This window comes from Chiloscyllium plagiosum, unplaced genomic scaffold (assembly GCF_037043375.1).
Source record: "Chiloscyllium plagiosum isolate Xiang-an unplaced genomic scaffold, Cpla_swu_hap1 HiC_scaffold_13, whole genome shotgun sequence".
Classification (NCBI taxonomy): Eukaryota; Metazoa; Chordata; class Chondrichthyes; order Orectolobiformes; family Hemiscylliidae; genus Chiloscyllium; species Chiloscyllium plagiosum.
In genome coordinates, this window is record NW_028270151.1 from 14,851,877 (window position 1) to 14,867,221 (window position 15,345).

Consider the following 15,345-nt stretch of genomic DNA (forward strand, 5'->3'; position numbering starts at 1 on the left):
AGATTTTAACCTTTTTCTTGTTGCATGTACAAGGGTAATTCCTTTTAAATTCATCCAAGGACATAGTGCATTGCTGTCTGGGTCAGCATTTATTGCCCTTCATTGTGGCCTTTCAGAAGGTGGTATTGAGCTGTCTTCTTGCGGTACTGCGGTCCATTTGCTGTTGGTAGGTCTGCAGTGTCTTTAGGGAGATCCAGTATCCACATATATATCATATATATACACATAGTGTGTGTGAGCACATATACATACATATAAATCATGAAACAATGTAGCATAGCAGTAAAATTAGAACATGCTGGAGAAACTCAGCAGGTGTGATAATATCAATGCAGGGAGAAACAAAGTTAAAGTTTCAAATAAAATGTAACTCTTTTCCCTCTCCAGACGCTGCCTGAAAGCTGAGATGTGCCAGTCAAAAACAACCACCTAAAACTTTAATCCCATTTTCCAGCACTTTGTATGCCTTGGCATTGCAAGTGCTCACCAAAATATTTTTTAAATGTCATGAGGGTTTCCACCTCTACTAGCTTCATAGGAAGTGACTTCTACATTCCCATTGCCTTCTGGGTTAAAATACTTTTCTCACATTCCCTCTAAACTTTCTTTCTTACCCATGATTCCTCTTGGAGGATTATAAAAGCAAAACTGCTGATCATAAAAGAGCATTTCCCAGAACTTTGAGGCAATAGCGTACTGGTCTTATCCTAAACTCGTCCACTAAATCTATGTCAATAAATCCTCCATGAAGCTTTATTACTTCTACGACAAAGTAATAGCCTTTTATATTTAGATATGCAATTTATTTTTTTTCATCCCAAATCATTTATCCATTTTGAAAAATTTCATAAATGTAATTTATTCATCAATAAGTAAACGCAAAAGTTACAAAACAATTCAAGAATGGACATTCTGGAAAGTACAATTGATCTGAGCGGCAGAGATAAGGTGAATAGCAAAAATCTCATCCCTAGAGTAGGGGATTTCAAAGCTTGGGGGCAGATTTTTAAGATGAGAGGAGAAAGCTTTAAAAGACACTTGAGCGGCAACTTTTTCACACAGAGGGTGGGTCATATGTGGGATGAACTGCCAGAGAAATTGGTAGATGCAGGTTCAGTTGCAACATTTAAAAGATATTTGGACAGGAACATGAATAGGAAAGGTACAGAATGGTATGGGCAAAATGCAGGTAAGTGGGACTAGTTGAGTTTGGGGAACTTGGTCAGTATAGACGGGTTGGACTGAAGGGTTTATTTCCGTGTTCTGTGACTATGACTGTGACTAATTTTGACATTTCTCATTAGAGCTTCAATTCAGTTGCATTTGTAAACATGAGAATATATCTATATTCCATATAAAGCCATGAGGGGAACTTGACAGACCCTGGTTATGATATGGCAGGAAGACCTTAGATGGTAGTTTTTACCCATTTTTTACAGATGCTGGTCGCTCTATTACACAAGACTTGAAGGTAGACTTTAGGGCAGCACAGTGGCTCAGTCGTTAGCATTGCTGCCACACAGCACTAGAGACCTGAGTTTGATTCCAGCCTCAGGGACTGTCTGTATGAAGTTTTCATATTCTCCCTCTGTCTGTCTGGGTTTCCTCCCACAGTCTGGATATATGCAGGTTAAGTGAATTTCTATGCTAAATTTCTCATAGTGTTCAGGGATGTGTAGATTAGGTGCATTAGTCATGGGAAATGTAGAGTATTAGGGTAGGGAAATGGGTCTGAGTGAGATACTCTATTGTGTGGACTTATTGGGTCTAATGGTCTGTTTCCACACTGGAGGGATTCTGTGATAAAACAGAACAAAGAACTGTGGATGCTGGAAATCTGAAATAGAAATTGCTGGAGAAACTCACCAGATTTGTCAGGTGATGCATATATGGAATGAACTACCAGATTTTTCATGGAGGCTGGTACAATTGTAATTACAAAGGCATCTGGATGGGTATAAAAATAGGAAGGGTTTAGAGGGATATGGGCCAAATGCTGTCAAACGGGACGAGATTAACTTAGGATATATGGTCAGTATGGACATTGGACCGAAGGGTCTGTTGGAATATTGCATTGCAATTCTGATCAGAAAAGATTTACAAGGATGTTGCCAGGGTTGGAGGATCTGAGCTATAGGGAGAGGCTGAACAGGCTGGGGCTGTTTTCCCTGGAGCATCGGAGGCTGAGGGGTGACCTTATAGAGGTTTACAAAATTATGAGGGGCATGGATAGGATAAATAGGTAAAGTCTTTTCCCTGGGGTTGAGGAGTCCAGAACTAGAGGGCATAGGTTTAGGGTGAGAGGGGAAAGATATAAAAGACACCTAAGGGGCAACTTTTTCATGCAGAGGGTGGTACGTGTATAGAATGAGCTGCCAGAGGATGTGGTGGAGGCTGGTACAATTGCAATATTTAAGAGGCATTTGGATGGGTATATGAATAGGAAGGGTTTGGAGGGATACGGGCCGGGTGATGGCAAGTCGGACTAGGTTGGGTTGGGATATCTGGTCGGCATGGACAGGTTGGACCGAAGGGTCTGTTTCCATGCTGTACATCTCTATGACTCTAAGATTAGAGTAGTGCTGGAGAAGCAAATCAGGTCAGGCAGCATCTGAGGTGCAGGAAAATCGATGTTTCGGACAAAAGTCCTTCATCAGGAATCCTTTCTTTTTGGAAGAGAACTTCTTCAAAGTAGGCATCCTTGGAAGAGGAGAAAGTGAGGTCTGCAGATGCTGGAGATCAAAGTTGAAACTTTATTGCTGGAACAGCACAGCAGGTCAGGCAGCATCCAGGGAACAGGAGATTCGACGTTTCGGGCACAGGCCCTTCTTCAGGAATGAGCAGAGAGTGTTCAGCAGGAGAAGATAAAAGGTAGGGAGGAGGGACTTGGAGGAGGGGCGTTGGAAATGTGATAGGTGGAAAGAGGTCAAGGTGAGGGTGATAGGTCGGAGTAGGATGGAGGCGGAGAGGTCAAGAAGAAGACTGCAGGTCAGGAAGGCGGTGCCGGGCTGGAGGGATTCGGCTGAGACAAGGTGGGGGGAGGAGGAATGAAGAAACTGGTGAAGTCCAAGTTCATCCCCTGTGGTTGGAGGGTTCCCAGTCGGAAGATAAGACGCTCCTCCTCCGACCGTCGCGTTGTTGTGGTTTGGCGGTGGATGAGTCCAATGACCTGCATATTCTCGGTGGAGTGGGAGGGGGAGTTGAAATGCTGTGCTACAGGGTGGTTGGGTTGGTTCGTCCGGGTGGCCCAGAGGTGCTCTCTGAATCGCTCCGCAAGTAGGCGGCCTGTCTCCCCAATATAGAGGAGGCCACACCGGCTGCAGCGGATGCAGTAGATGATGTGGGTGGAGGTGCAGGTGAATCTGTGGCGGATATGGAAGTTTCCTTTGGGGCCTTGGAGAGAAGTGAGGGGGGAGGTGTGGGCGCAAGTGTTGCACCTCCTGCGGTTGCAAGGGAAGGTGCCGGGAGTGGAGGTTGGGTCGGTGGGGGGGTGTGGATCTGACAAGGGAGTCGCGGAGGGAGTGGTCTCTACGGAAAGCTGATAGGGGAGGGGAGGGAAATATATCCTTGGTGCAGGGGTCTGTTTGGAGGTGGCGGAAGTGACGGCGGATGATGCGCTGTACATGGAGATTGGTGGGGTGGTAGGTGAGGACCAGTGGGGTTCTGTCCTGGTGGCGGTTGGAGGGGCGGGTCTCAAGGGCGGAGGAGCGGGAAGTGGAGGAGATGCGGTGGAGGGCACCGTCGACCACGTCGGGGGGGATATTGCGGTCCTTGAAGAAGGAGGCCATCTGTGTTGTACGTATTTTGTACAAAATACGTACAACACAGATGGCCTCCTTCTTCAAGGACCGCAATATCCCCCCCGACGTGGTCGACGGTGCCCTCCACCGCATCTCCTCCACTTCCCGCTCCTCCGCCCTTGAGACCCGCCCCTCCAACCGCCACCAGGACAGAACCCCACTGGTCCTCACCTACCACCCCACCAATTTCCATGTACAGCGCATCATCCGCCGTCACTTCCGCCACCTCCAAACAGACCCCAGCACCAAGGATATATTTCCCTCCCCTCCCCTATCAGCTTTCCGTAGAGACCACTCCCTCCGCGACTCCCTTGTCAGATCCACACCCCCCACCGACCCAACCTCCACTCCCGGCACCTTCCCTTGCAACCGCAGGAGGTGCAACACTTGCGCCCACACCTCCCCCCTCACTTCTCTCCAAGGCCCCAAAGGAAACTTCCATATCCGCCACAGATTCACCTGCACCTCCACCCACATCATCTACTGCATCCGCTGCAGCCGGTGTGGCCTCCTCTATATTGGGGAGACAGGCCGCCTACTTGCGGAGCGATTCAGAGAGCACCTCTGGGCCACCCGGATGAACCAACCCAACCACCCTGTAGCACAGCATTTCAACTCCCCCTCCCACTCCACCGAGGATATGCAGGTCATTGGACTCATCCACCGCCAAACCACAACAACGCGACGGACGGAGGAGGAGCGTCTTATCTTCCGACTGGGAACCCTCCAACCACAGGGGATGAACTTGGACTTCACCAGTTTCTTCATCCCTCCTCCCCCCACCTTGTCTCAGCCGAATCCCTCCAGCCCGGCACCGCCTTCCTGACCTGCAGTCTTCTTCTTGACCTCTCCGCCTCCATCCTACTCCGACCTATCACCCTCACCTTGACCTCTTTCCACCTATCACATTTCCAACGCCCCTCCTCCAAGTCCCTCCTCCCTACCTTTTATCTTCTCCTGCTGAACACTCTCTGCTCATTCCTGAAGAAGGGCCTGTGCCCGAAACGTCGAATCTCCTGTTCCCTGGATGCTGCCTGACCTGCTGTGCTGTTCCAGCAATAAAGTTTCATCCTTGGAAGAGGCTTTGCAGTAATGTTAAAATCAACAAGGCCGAAGTGGGTACTGCAGATGCTGTAAATTAGAGTCAAGATTACAGTGGTGCTGGAAATGCATGGCATGTCAGGCAGCATCCGAGGAGTAGGAAAATCGACGTTTCGGGCAAAAGCCTTTCATCAGGAATGTCCTGATGAAGGGCTTTTGCCCGAAACGTTGATTTTCCTGCTCCTTGGATGCTGCCTGATCTGCTGTGCTTTTCCAGCACCACTCTAATCTTGACTCTAATTTCCAATATCTGCAGTACCCACTTCTGCCTAGCCAAAGAGTCTGTCTCCATACTGTACAACTCTATGACTATCTGTGGAGAGAAATCAGTTAATGTATTGAAGCCTGTGACTCCTGTTCAGAACTGATAGCATTTGGGCAAAAGTGATTTTTATCTTGATGACAGATATGTTCTGTGTTCCCATGCCAATATTTTTGTCTTGGGACCTATTGTAGGTCCAGTGAGGCCCAATACAAAGTGGAACAGCACCTCATTTTCTGCTTGGGAACCTTACAGTGTTAAACCAGAAGACCATAAGGAATAGGAACACGACTCAGTGTCTAGCTGTTAAAACCTGCTCCGCCATTCAATATGATCATGGCTGGTCTGTCATTCCTCATATCTACTTTACTCTATTTTCCCTGTAACCCTTTATTTATCTACCAATCAAGAATCTATCTATCTCAGCCTTAAATATGCATAAGGACTTTGCCCCCACAGCTCTCAGTGGCTAAAATTTCCAAAAGCTCATAACCTTTTGAGAGAAGAAATTCCTTGTCATCTCAGTTTAAAATTGGCATCCCTTTATTCTGAGACTATGCTTTCTGGTCCAAGGCTCCCCATAAAGGGAAACATCTTCTTAGCCTGAAAGGTCAATATCAAACTCAGTAGTTTTAGAGGCTGAACACCTCCTCCCATTACCCACCCCTCTATTGTAGATTCTGTCATGACATGGACAACAAAAACAAAAATTGTTGGAAAAGCTCAGCAAGTCTGTTGTCAGAAATCAGAGTTAATATTTTGGGTCCTAGAGTCAAAGGTGTATAACTCGTTATGCCTACCAAATATCTGAAATAAATCCTATTTGCGAGCATTTGGCCCATATCCCTCTAAACCCTTCCTATTCATATACCCATCCAGATGCCTTTTAAATGTTCTAATTGTACCAGCCTCCACCACTTCCTTTGGCAGCTTGTTCCATAAATGACCACCCTCTGCATTAAAAAGTTGCCTCTTAGTTCCCCTTTAAATTTTTCCCCTTTCACCTTAAACCTATGTCCTCTAGTTTTGGACTCCCCCACCCTGTGGAAAATACCTTATCTATTCACCCCCATCTATGCCCCTCATGATTTTATAAACCTCTGTAAGGTCACCCCTCAGCCTCTGGTACTCCAGAGAAAATAGCTCCAGCCGATTCAGTCTCACCCTATAGCTCAAATCATTCAACCCTGACAACATTCCTGTCAATCTTTTCTGAACCCTTTCAAATTTCACAACATCCTTCCTATAACAGGAAGATCAGAATTGCACACAGTATTCTGAAAATGGCCTCACCAAAGTTCTGTAAAGCCACAATATTATCTTCCAACTTTTATATTAAATGAAAACTGAAAGAACTGCAGATGCTGAAACTCAGAAACAAAAACAGAAGTTGCTGGAAAAACTTAGCAGATCTGGTAGCATCTGTGAAGAGAATTCAGAGTTAACATTTCAGGTCTGGTCACCCTTTCTCTTCACTGATGCTGCCTGACCTGCTGAGCATTTCCAGCAACTTCTCTTATACTCAATGAACTGACCAATAAAGGCAAGCATACCAAATGCCTTCTTCACTACCCTGTTGACCTGGGACTCCACTTTCAAGGATCAATGAGCCTGTACTCCAAAGCCTCTTTGTTCAGCAACACTCCCCAGGACCCTACCAGTCCTGCCCTGATTTGCCTTTCTAAAATGCAGAACCTCACATTTATCTAAATTAAACTCCATTGGCCACTCCTCAGCACATTGGCCAATCTGATAAAATCCCATTGTAATCTGAGGTAATCATCTTTGCTGTTCACTACACCTACAATTTTGGTGTCAAATGCAAACTTACTAACCATACCTCCTACGTTCACATCCAAATCATTTATATAAATGACAAAAAAGAGTGAGCTGAGCACCGATCCTTGTGGCACACCTCTGATCACAGGCCTCCAGTCTGAAAAGCACCTCTCCACCACCCTCTGTCTTCTACCAGTGACCTTTCCTCAGATCCAGCATCTGCAGTTCCTTTGGTTTTTATTCTGTCATGACATGGGTTGCTTTGAGCAGGGCCAACCCATTTTCACCCACTCACAGTCCTCATTATCAACCATCCAGTTTTCCTTCCCCAGTTTCATATCCACAATCACTTTGTTCCTTTTTCTTTCTCTAGGCTTCCATCTCCAACGATCCCCTCAAAACTTGAGATATTTTCTAATCAACCTGTCAAGAGGTGTCACTTGCACACCCCCTGGAGCAAGTGAGCCTCCTGGACCACAGGTAGGGGACACCTGCATTGCTTGGGAGGCTGGGTGCAGAGAAGTTGCAGGTTGGGGGAGCGGGTCACGTGACAGAAGCGGGGTCACGTGTGTCCCCCGAGCCGGCCGCGCAGGCGCACTGTTCCCCCCCCCTCCCCCGCTCCCTCGGTCTCCGCGGTGACAGCAGCCGGCTCCGCAGCGACGATGGCTCCGCCGGGTATGGCCGCGCTCTCCCTCCTGCTGTTCGCCTTCACCTGCCTGGGCAGCCTCGGACAGGGGCTGGCCGACAAGCGGCTCAAGATGCAGTATGTGACCGGGCCGGTGCTGCGCTTCCAGATCTGGTGAGTGAAGAAGTCGGAGCGGGACGTTGGATACCGCCTCCCCCCCCCTCCCCCCCCGCCTCAGGGCGGAGCTCGCCCCGGCACCCGCTCAACTCGGAGACTCAGGCTTCTGGAGGTTGTAGGCCCCGAGCCTAGGGAAGGAAGTCAAGGGGCTGCCTCGTATGTACATGATACTGATTCATAGGCCAGGCAGGAGATGAGCGTCAGCATGGCAGTGCCAGAAAAACATCATGTTCTCAAAATCAAGTGGGGAAACTCATACTTGTGCCTCTTGACTATAATTTAATTTTAGATTTTGCCAGGCCGGCCGCAATTCCTGTAGGTTTTGCCAGGCCGGCCGCAATTCCTGTAGGTTTTGCCAGGCCGGCCGCAATTCCTGTAGGTTTTGCCAGGCCGGCCGCAATACCTGTAGGTTTTCCCAGGACGGCCGCAATTCCTGTAGGTTTTGCCAGGCCGGCCGCAATTCCCGTAGGTTTTGCCAGGCCGGCCGCAATTCCCGTAGGTTTTGCCAGGCCGGCCGCAATTCCCGTAGGTTTTGCCAGGCCGGCCGCAATTCCCGTAGGTTTTGCCAGGCCGGCCGCAATTCCCGTAGGTTTTGCCAGGCCGGCCGCAATTCCCGTAGGTTTTGCCAGGCCGGCCGCAATTCCCGTAGGTTTTGCCAGGCCGGCCGCAATTCCCGTAGGTTTTGCCAGGCCGGCCGCAATTCCCGTAGGTTTTGCCAGGCCGGCCGCAATTCCCGTAGGTTTTGCCAGGCCGGCCGCAATACCTGTAGGTTTTGCCAGGCCGGCCGCAATTGTTATAGTGTATTAAGTATTTTTAGCACTGCTGTCTATGGTTTTTTTTTCCTTATTTGCAGTGTTGACTGTAATTCAGTGTTTTGTCATGCTGAATAGAAGTTTATTTTTAAAATCCATCTATCATTACATTTTCAGACTAAAAATTGCGCATTTATTCTGTAAATTTTGTTTTTTGGAATACAATTGTGTGTGGATGTTTATGGTACAATGACAAACAGGGAAGATCTGTTAGGCTAGTTGTTAGCTTGTGACACCTGAGGACTAGCTGGAGAAATTTAGATTTGGAACAGAGTAACTGAGAATGAATTGTATTAAAGCATAAGTTGATAAAATGGTACATCTATATCACATAGTGTGCACTCAGATTTTAATTCAGTTAACTAACTGTTGTTGCTATGATTGTTGAAATCTGTTATCTGACATATAAAAACTAAAGATGGCAACCAAGATATTTCTTTGTTGTCAATGTATGTATGTAGCCTGTAATCGCATCATAAATTAAATCCTCTATCTATTCTCTCTCTCCCTCTCTTTCCCCTTCTCCCCACCAAGTTGCAACATGTAGATGTGTGCAGAATTTCTAGGGTTTTACTTCCGTTACTCTACAACGCTTATTATTGTATCATAAAATATCAGATGATAAAATGCAGTCAAACTAACTGTTAGATAATCTTTGTTGGCAATTTCTATAAAAGTCCATTCCATTTCTTAGCTCAACGTTCCTTCCTGCTCGCAGATCTAAATGACTCCTTTCTTCTCTTGAAGTAGATCATAATTTTTTCCTTGAAACCTAGTTTGGAATAATTTAAGTGCCATTTTACAAACTTTTATAGGCCCCTGTCAGATTCATTCTTAGTCATTTCCTTTCAAGTACTTTCTTCTCTTGTCATTCTCATACTCCTTATTCTTGAGGATCTTCTCTTGTTTGTCTTAGCAATTTGGATATCACTATGTGCTTCTATGTCAAGCCAAGCCGCCAGTATGTGTGATACTGACTTAACCAAACTCTGACTTCCTGTGATTTGTGCTATAGTTGAGCACTTTTATTGCTGCTATACAGTTCCCCATATATATATGTCTGTTGAAATCCAGAATGTCTTGACATCATCCTCATGTGATTTGAGAGTATAGGGAATCTCCAATTTACAAACAGACCTAATGACTGATCCTATACAGGGATGTAATTTTAAAGATCAGATATATGAACATTTCCTGCACTTACGACTATTTTATATTGTCCTGTATTGTGTTCAGACTTAGATACAAATCAACTTGTGAAGGGACTTCAGTGTCGAACCTGTTTGCAACTTGGTTACTGCCTGCATATTTTGTTCACTTTCTTGCATATACTATTTTATATAAATTTCCCCTATCTGTTTTGTAATACTTGAACTGTCCTGAGTTGGCTAATTATTATCTGGTAATGTGACCAGCTTTCATTGGATTTATGAATCAATGATTGATAAAGAACCTACAGCTCAAATTTTAAGTCCCGTGATGTTGCTTGGCAAATGTCCTTTATCAGTGATAACTGGTTTAACACCTTTCTTAATAATAGTAATATTGAAAGAGGAAAGAACATGGCTTTGGGCTGAAGAGGCCTTTCATCTTGCTTTGAATAGTGCTTTAACATTAATTAGTTTCTGCTTGATCTTAATTAAATAGCTTATCTCCATTGTGGAACCTAACTTTGTAATAATCTACCTAGTTGATGGGCTGGAGCCCATAATATTTTTGAGCAGTAACCGTGATGGAATATTCAAGACATTGGCTCATGGTGGAAAGGATTGCCCAGTTTCAATCCCTGATTTGTACTTAATTACTTTCCAGTTGTGACATCAAAATAATTCGGACATTATTTGCTAGTGTAGAGAACATTCATCCAAGGGTTTCTCCAATGCTCAGTGAACTATGCTGGAAATGATTGATTTGTGAACTTTGGATGAAAATAGAATTGAGCTCAGTTTTGATGTACATTTTAGTAACTTGCACCTTACAGTCTTGTAAAGAAAGACTACCTAGCCATGGTACTGATGGCTTCTTTTTTGATAAATTCACAAGATGTGGATGTGGTATCGTGGCGTGGCCAGTATTAGAATCCAATTTTCATGAATGATTGCAACCTGTGTGGTGTACAGCTTCTCTCAGTGCTATTGTCATGAAATGACAAAAGGGAGGTAATGAGAAAGCCTATAGCCATAAAGACTTGTCCTTAAACATTTAGGCTGAAATTTAATGTTAAATTATAGAACACATTTGCTGCACACTAGAAAATAGACAAGCAGGAAGGGTTGGGCCACGACAAAAAAGGGGAACCCAAGTTATGCAGAAGGTTAAAAACATCGGTTCTCATCAAGTGATAACTGGATGCTGTAAGGCAATTAAGAGCATTTGCCTTCACATCAGTGAATCTGTAAAAACAGGACACTGAGTGATAACATTCACGTTTGTTCCCTTGTAAACTTAATAAAGTGTTTGATTCTGACCTCGAAATGAAACTTGGTATCAATTAACTTCTCTCCCTTACGAATTATTGTCCTTCACCGTTATCTGTCTAGTTAAGAACATGCAGTGTTTTTGTAAACTTTTTGTATAAAGGAAGACTGTCTGTGATGGTACAGCAGAGTAGCCTGCTAGGGCTCTTGAAGAGCTGATATCCTACTCTCGGTTATTAGAACCTAGTTAGTCTAACTTATCAGTGTTATTTTGTAACAGTAATGCTATTGGTAAATAAAGGGGATGACTAAAATTAAACTAAACTGTCTGTAAGAGTTTTTTTTAATTCCAGACTACCAGAGAGTACGATCTCTGGGATGAACCAAGAGACGCTTATAGGTCCACAAGGGCTTCCCTGGGCTGCTTCAAATCTGTACTTTAATACTATTAGGTACGAATTTCTAGAATGTTGACCCAGTGCTGATGAAGGAAAGGCAATTGGTTCCAAGTCAGGATGTTGAGGGATTTGTCAACCATTGGAGATGGTAGTACTCCCATGCATTTGCTGCCCTTATTCATCTGGGTGTAGACATTGTGAGTTTGGGAGATGCTACTTCCCGAAGAGTTGCGAGTTAGCGTAATGTCTTTTGTGGGTAGGGTCCACTGCAATGATATTACCACAGGGAATGCATCTTTAAGATGATGGAGGGAAGCTGTTCAAGGGGGCTGCTTTATCTTGGAGGATGTCAAAACTGCACTCTGCCTGGTGTTCTGAGGTCTCTTGAACTGCTGGTATGAGTTGTCTGTTAATGAAACTAGGATTTACTAATCTCTTTCAGGATGGTGCCTGGATTGGAGCAGTTACATTATGCAGAGAGCTGAATATGTTCAGATTGGCTTCTTTCGAGCTGAGAAGGCTCAGATTGAACTGATTGAGGTGTATAAGATTATGGGGGACATGGATAGAATGGCCAGGAGGGGTCAGTAGTTGAAGGGTCATTAACAAGCAAGCATAATTTTAAGGAGAAGGGCAGGAAGTTTAGTGGGATTTCAAATCATAGAATCCCTACAGTGTGGAAACAGGCCCTTTAGCCCAACAAGTTCATACTGACCTGCTGAAGAGTAACTCACCCAGACACATTCCCCTACCCTATTACCCTACACTTATCCCTGACCTAACCAACACATCCTTGAACACAATGGGCAACTTAGCATGGTTAATCCACCAAATTTGAGGAAAACATTTTTCACTGAGGGTAGTGGGAATCTGGACTGCATTGTCTAGGAGGGCAATGGAGGTGGTAAACTTAATAGAATTTTTAAAAAGGTACATGTATGAGCAGTTGAAATATCATAACATTCAAGTCTATGAGCCAAGTGCTGGAAAAAGGAATTCATGTAGACAGGTGCAGAATTGGTGGGCCAAAGGGCCTCTCCTGTGCATGACAAAGGAAATAGCAGCAGGAGAGGACCATTCAGCCTTTCATGTTAATCCTGCGTTCGGTGAGAGAATGTGACTGACCTTCCACTTGAGCACCATTTTCCTGCACTATCCCTTGATGTTTTCAATATGTAGAAAACTATCAATCTCAGTCATATGCAACAACAGAGCATATACAGCCCTCTGGAGCAGAGATTTCTAAAGATGCACTGCCTTTTGAGTGAAGAAATTTCTCCTCCTCCTCCATTCTCAGTGGTCTGCCAAACATGTTGAAGGATGAATATGGCTTAGAGTCAGTAGAGCACAGAAACAGACCCTTCTGTCCAACTCGCTCTGGTCCAACTCCACCAGATATCCTAACCTAATCTAGTCCCATTTGCCAAGCATCTGGCCCATATCTCTCTCAATCCTTCCTATTCATATACCCATCCAGATGCCTTTTAAATGCTGTAATTGCACCTGTCTCCACCATTTCTTCTGGCAGCTCATTCTGTACATGCACCACCCTCTATGTGGAAAAAGTTGCCCCTTAGGTCTCTTTTTCATCTTTCCCCTCTCACTCTAAACCTATGCCATCTAGTTCTGGAGTCCTTGGTTGCAGATATTTTCGAATCAACCTGACCAGAAATGTTATGACACACCTGTAGAGCAGGTGGGACTTGAACCCAAGCCTCCCAGTTCAGGGATAGGGACACTACCACCACATCACAAGTATCCTCCGTGACTTAGTTACATTTCTTAATTTTTAAAAATTTAACTTAATTTTCTAATTAGCTTGATCAGAAATGTTATTACACACCTCTGAAGCAGGTGGGACTTGAACCCAGGCTTCCCTAGTGTCCCTGTCCCTGCACCACAAGAGCCCTCTATGACTTGGTTACATTCAGAGAATTTTGTTTAGGGACCATTTCAGTATGCTTAATCAAATTTGAGCATTTGAAGCAGGAAAGATGCACATGCCTTTGAGATGAACAAACATGTTGCAGGATTTCAGGGCGGAAAGAAAGGTTGGTTACTGCTGAGTGCAGATTTAAATAATTTTAGGAAAATACCTGAGATGAGGCAACCACTACCCCTTCCCCCGCAGCTTGTTTTTCGTTTAAAAAGTGCTAAATTAAATAATGGATTTTAGCTAGCAATGTAGATGTTTGGATCAAAACATTTTGCCTTTTGTAATGATACTGACAATTAAATTCTGTCTGGAAAAGTTAGGATCAATGAATAAGTTGCTGCTTTGAGGTTTAAATTTTCAGGTATTTTGCAGACCTTTGGATGTTTTGGTTTAGTATAATGCAGCATTATTGTGACACAGTTTGCTTGTTTACCCAAGGTATTTCTCTCTACACAAGATGAAGCTGGTTGCCTAAAGGTTCACTGAACTGAATAGCAGGAATTATACAAAAACTTTGCTTCCAGCAATTTAAATATTCAGCTCATGAAATGCTTACTTTCTAAATGTATGTTGTCTTTACAAATTTCAATACATCTAATGTCCTGCCAGAAACTTAAAATATCTTGTGCTTTCATGCCATTGTTCCTCATTTCAAAGGTTGGGGTTCTAAAGAGTAATGGCTAACCCAGTAGTGTTCCAAAAAAATAAACCTCTGCCAACTTGTCACCTGGCAAAAAAAGGGTTGAGCCAGCAAAATTTGACTAACAATGTGCAATTAAGTTGAAATAACAACTAAAACTCAGGTATTCCACGCTGTTCAAGCCCTGTAGCCAGATTGTTCTAATTAGATTTTATATCATGTGTGGTTTGATCAGCCCATGAGGTGCCGCCACCATCCAGGATATTGACGCATTTTTTCCGTACTTCGTATGAGCAGAGCAAAATGTGCAGAATGATTTGGACTCCAGTAACACCCTTCCCTCTAAGCTAAGGAACAATAAACAATCCCTTCACAGCTGCGCTCCGATCACAGGAGCAGCAACATTTCAGCCTCATAAACACAGTAGAACTTGAAGCTGGACTTGTCACTTGAGGATAAGTAATGTTTTTTTGCTTTGTGACATGGCAACATGTTTTTTTTGTCACCCTACCTGTATTTGGAATTTCACCTGAATTGGGCTTTTCTAAATATTGCGATGTTTGCCTTAAACTTGTCATTTCTGATGAACATTACAGTTGTCGAGCCGAATGCATATATTCATGTTACTTTTCCAATTAGAAAATGGGCCAATGACATTGCAGCTGTTTACATTGCAGCTACCTTTGCAGGGAAAAAAATGACATTAGGGTTGTTCATTGGGTGGCTCTGATTAATTTGGTTGCTTCACTCTTGGGATCAGTGTGTGTGTTGTCGATTCTGATTAATCACCTGCCAATTTAATTTTATTTGAGCTTGATCTGAGATGTTTATTTGTAGGAATGCTATTTTGTAGTCTTTCCCTCAGGATGATAGGTTAAGAAATAGATAAATTGTACATATTGTTGCATCCTATCTTGAGTGGCTAGGTTTGTGTTATGCATACTTATTATACTTCATTACTGATGAAGGGCTTATGCCCAAAACGTGTATTCTCCTGATCCTCAGATGCTGCCTGACCTGCTGTGCTTTTCCAGCACCACTCTCAATTCTGATCTGCAGTCCTTACTTTCTCCTCATATACTTTTTACAATGCAAGTTTGTACAATACAAGGTAGTGTTTTGAAGCATATTTAAGAGTTATATAGTGCCTTTCACAATTGTGAGCATCTCAAGTCATAAAGAACAAATCTTTTGGAAGTTTTTGAATTTGATATTGTCAAATTCCGCACCCCATCCCCGGTCGAAGCAAAACATTGAGACACAGTATAGCTTTACCTCCTTCATCTTTATCCTGGACCCTGGAGGGAGAGAGAACGATCGCCCATGTACACTGAGACATGAGTTTATGGTCTTCTCTGGAACAGCATTTTCTGAAGGGATTATATCGTCACTTTACAG

At 44.1% G+C, this 15,345-nt stretch overlaps 1 pseudogene across 1 annotated transcript in view; it reads left to right on the forward strand.

The window, feature by feature from the left end:
* Positions 1-7,565: 7,565 nt before the first annotated feature.
* Positions 7,566-15,345, forward strand: part of LOC122556204 (thioredoxin reductase-like selenoprotein T) — a 37,104-nt pseudogene continuing 29,324 nt past the window's right edge. The window contains exon 1 of the transcript XR_015759107.1: positions 7,566-7,741. The product of XR_015759107.1 is annotated as a thioredoxin reductase-like selenoprotein T (transcript). The remainder of the gene's footprint in view (positions 7,742-15,345) is intronic.